We start from the raw sequence: 4,887 nt of genomic DNA on the forward strand, positions 1-4,887 counted from the left end.
TGGTTGTGTTGATATCATCAACCTAACCTGAATAAAGTAGCTATCATATTAGTAAATATATTACTAATAATTATACATATATATGCATATTAATATATTTTTGGCCCCAGGGTCTCTTAAGATTTGGGTTACAAATTTGGTTTCTAGGTTGCTTATTTTATCCAGTTTTTGTCTTTAATAGTGTCAGTATTGCCACTGATATATTTGGTTTCGATGGAAGGAGATCTGCTTTTTTTTTCTTTTGCGGTACGCGGGCCTCTCACTGTTGTGTCCTCTCCCGTTGCGGAGCACAGGCTCCGGACGCGCAGGCTCAGCGGCCACGGCTCACGGGCCCAGCATGTGGGATCTTCCCGGACCGGGGCACGAACCCGTGTCCCCTGCATCGGCAGACGGACTCTCAACCACTGTGCCACCAGGTAAGCCCGGAGATCTGCTTCTTTTATCTTCTTTTATCTTTTTCACATATGGGGTTAAAACCCCTGGATAACCAATAATAGCTCCTCATCACAGAGGAAGTGTGAGGTAAGGAAAACTCTAGCAGGTAATGCAAGTCAGGTGAAGTGTCTTAAGAAGACCACAGTGGCAGCCTTACCTTTGGGTAAAGGAAAGCTTGCAGAACCAGAGAGGGTGGGAAAACTAGGGGACCTGCTGGAAGCTGGGATTACACAGCACGTTACATGAAATTGAGGAAAAGTCAACTGAATGTAACAAAGAACGGGGGTGACGAGAGTATGTGTGGGCTCTGGTGGGTGTGGTTGTTGGATGGTAGAGATTACGGTTATGGTAAAGCTGATATAGAAAGAGGATAAGAGGTATAAGTAAAATGGCAAGTTTTAGTGTCAAGAACATAATTTTTTCCTTAATTAGGAGACTTGTGTGCTAAGCTAGTAGACTTTTAAAAAATAAGAATCATCTGAACTTCCCAAATACACTTTCATCTTTGCTTTAGTGAGAAGCCCACACAAAGGCCTAAAGCAGCTTCATACGCCATCTTCATTTTTTGTGAAAAACAAAAAAGCATATTTTTAAAAATCCCACACTTCATTCATCCAAAATTTTTCTTAGTGTCTAATAAAAAAAGTATTCCCTTTAAAAGGAAGGTTTAAAAATTCTTTTCTTCATACATGTGAGCAATAGCTCCTATGAAAATGAGCTTGCCAAAAACTTCTGATTAAAATTACAGACAACTTTTACATGACATCTAATTTGACTGTATTTTCCTCATTTTTTTTTCAAAAAAAAAAAGCTTGAAAAGAAAGGCAAACTTGTACTAAGTATTAACTTTCTCTCAAAGACATCTCAGAAGGCACTATCAGATATATTCTCTAATGCCTGCAAATGTTTCAAGACCATGTAAATCATATCAAAAATAGTGTTTTTAGCAGATTATTTTGAATTTCAGAAAAGAAATAGAAAGTGAAAAAAAATTCCTCTATTCATAAAGATTAAGGATTAATGTCGGGGCTTCCTTGGTGGTGCAGTAGTTAAGAATCCGCCTGCCAATGCAGGGGACATGGGCTCGAGCCCTGATCCGGGAGGATCCCACATGCCGCGGAGCAACTAAGCCCGTGTGTCACAACTACTGAGCCTGTGCTCTAGAGCCTGTGAGCCACAGCTACTGAGCCCACGTGCCACAACTACTGAAGCCTGCGCACCTAGAGCCCATGCTCCGCAACAAGAGAAGCCACCGCAATAAGAAGCCTGCACACCGCAACGAAGAGTAGCCCCCGCTCGCCGCAACTAGAGAAAGCCCATGCGCAGCAACGAAGACCCAACACAGCCAAAAATAAATTAATTAAATAAATTTAAAAAAAAGAAATTGTAAAAAAAGGAGTAACGTCAACATTAATACATAAGCATCTTGCTTGTGACAACAGTTAAGGCATATTTTGATATTAAGGCACTATATGAACATTTTACTTAAAAATAGGGCAATTTTTTATTGCAAAGTCTGTGATACCAGCTGCGTGTCCTACAATTCAGCTCAATTCTGACACTACCTACTGGAGCTAGTTTCAGATCCCACAGGTTAAGGGCTCAGTCCTACAAAACTGAATTGTTGACTTGGAAATTAAGAAACACACTTCTAAATAATTGTTGGATCAAAGAAGAAGTCAAAATTGAAGTTACAAACTGTTAAGTAAGCAGTGTAAAGAAGTGTTAAAATTATCAAGATGCATTTAAAAAAACTGTACAGAGGAAGATATAAAGCCTTAAATGGCTTCATAATTAAAGAAAAATTACTGATTATACAGGTTTTTAGTACCTAGAAAATTAGAAAAACAGCAGCAAGGAAAATGAGAAGAAAACAGGAAAAAGAAATTAATAAAGATAAGAGGCAAAAATAATTAAAGAGAAAAAAATTATAAAGACCAAAAATCCCCAAAGTTAGTGGTAGGCACAGACCAATAAAACAGAAAACCCCTTCATAAACCTGGTTAAGAAGAACAGGACACAGAGCAAATATATAAAATATTAGAAATAAAGATGACATAACACTGATGTGGAATAAAAATATGATATTATTGCATACAATTACATGACAACAAATTGAAAAACTAGGAAGAAATAAAAGATTACTGAGCAAAATGTGAAGTACCAAAATTTTTACAAGAGAAGAAAGAAAATATAAATAGAAGTTGCAATTTAGGTTAATCTCTACTGTTGAAAAAATACCAGGAGTAGTTGGATGGTTTTATAACTAACTTCTAGCTCACCTTTATTTTTCATTTTTTTAAACACCTTTATTGGAGTATAATTTCTTTACAATGGTGTGTTAGTTTCTGCTGTATAGCAAAGTGAATCAGCTGTATTTATACATATATCCCCATATCCCCTCCCTCTTGCATCTCCCTCCCACCCTCCCTATCCCATCCCTCTAGGTGGTCACAAAGCACTGAGCTGATCTCCCTGTGCTATGCGGCTGCTTCCCAGTAGCTATCTATTTTACATTTGTTAGTGTATATATGTCCACGCCACTCTCTCACTTCGTCCCAGCTTACCCTTCCGCCTCCCATGTCCTCAAGTCCATTTTCTACATCTGTGTCTTCATTCCTGACCTGCCCCTAAGTTCTTCAGAACCATTTTTTTTTTTAGATTCCATATATATGTATTAGCATACGGTATTTGTTTTTCTCTTTCTGACTTACTTCACTCTGTATGACAGTCTCTAGGTCCATCCACCTCACTACAAATAACTCAGTTTTGTTTCTTTTTATGGCTGAGTAATATTCCATTGTATGCATGTGCCATATCTTCTTTATCCATTCATCTGTCGATGGACACCTAGGTTGCTTCCATGCCCTGGCTATTGTAAATAGAGCTGCAATGAACATTGTGGTACATGTCTTTTTTTGAATTATGGTTTTCTCAGGGTATATGCCAAGTACTGGGATTGCTGGGTCATATGGTAGTTCTATTTTTAGTTTTTTAAGGAATCTCCATACTGTTTTCCATAGTGGCTGTATCAATTTATATTCCCACCAACAGTGCAAGAGGGTTCCCTTTTCTCCACACCCTCTCCAGCATTTACTGTTTGTAGATTTTTTGATGATGGCCATTCTGACTGGTGTCAGATGATATCTCATTGTAGTTTTGATTTGCATTTCTCTGATGATTAGTAATGTTGAGCATCTTTTCAGGTGTTTGTACGTCTTCTTTGGAGAAATGTCTATTTAGGTGTTCCACCCATTTTTGGATTGGGTTGTTTGTTTTTTTGATATTGAGCTGCATGAGCTGCTTGTAAATTTTGGAGATTAATCCTTTGTCAGTTGCTTCATTTGCAAATATTTTCTCCCATTCTGAGGGTTGTCTTGTTTATGGTTTCCTTTGCTGTGCAAAAGCTTTTAAGTTTCATTAGGTCCCATTTTTTTGTTTGTTTGTTTTTATTTCCATTTCTCTGCGATGTGGGTCAAAAAGGATCTTGCTGTGATTGATGTCATAGAGTGTTCTGTCTGTGTTTTCCTCTAAGAGTTTTATATAGCTCACCTTAATAAACATCATTTCATAGAAGATGCAATCTATTATATACAGAATCATTAAACAACAAGGTCCTACTGTGTAGCACAGGGAACTATATTCAATATCCTGTGATAAACTATAATGGAAAAGAAATTAATAAGAATATATATATATATCTGAATCACTTTGCTGTGCAGGAGAAATGAACACAATGTTGTAAATCAACTATACGTCAATAAAATAAAATTTTAAAAATCCCCAGATCCTTTCAATGTTATTTAAACTATTGCAGACCCTGGATTTTTTGAGTTGTCTCCTCACTTATGTAAAAAATGCAGCTTAGCTATTACACTTGTTAAAGAGAACACAAAAAGAGAATTGCTCATCCAGTGCCCTTATGACTATGGTTGCAAATTCCTATAACATTAAATAATACCAAGTAGAGTGGATTACGTTGGCACCGTATTTTAAAGAAGAAAAGATGACTTGAACACATACTAGTGTGTGAGGCAAGAATGTAAGAGATGAGAGAAACCTGCCCTAAATCTGCACTGTTGCCAGTTGTTTATGGGGAGCATTTCCCTCCTCTTTTCCTTTTTCACTCCCCTCCCACATCCTTGGACTCTTACAGTCCACATGTGAACCTGAGCTGGTTTCTGAGCTGTTTTGCACATTGGCTGAAGCCACACCTAAGAAGCTGGAACATACACAGCCTCCTAGGGCTTAGCCATTGTTCAAGTGAGAAAATTCCTCTGGCAGCTGTTGAGGGAACGCATGAAAGTTAGGGAATGAGATCCCGGAGGTGAAGAGCCCCTCTTCAGAGACCACAGGGTGTCACAAGCAAAGCGGGCTCCCAGATCGTTCTGGGTGACAGAGGTGGCCAGTGTCCAGGAGCTCAGAAGACTTCCTAAAACCCTGGCTCCTCCA

Source organism: Phocoena phocoena, chromosome 17, assembly GCF_963924675.1.
Source record: "Phocoena phocoena chromosome 17, mPhoPho1.1, whole genome shotgun sequence".
Taxonomy (NCBI): domain Eukaryota; kingdom Metazoa; phylum Chordata; class Mammalia; order Artiodactyla; family Phocoenidae; genus Phocoena; species Phocoena phocoena.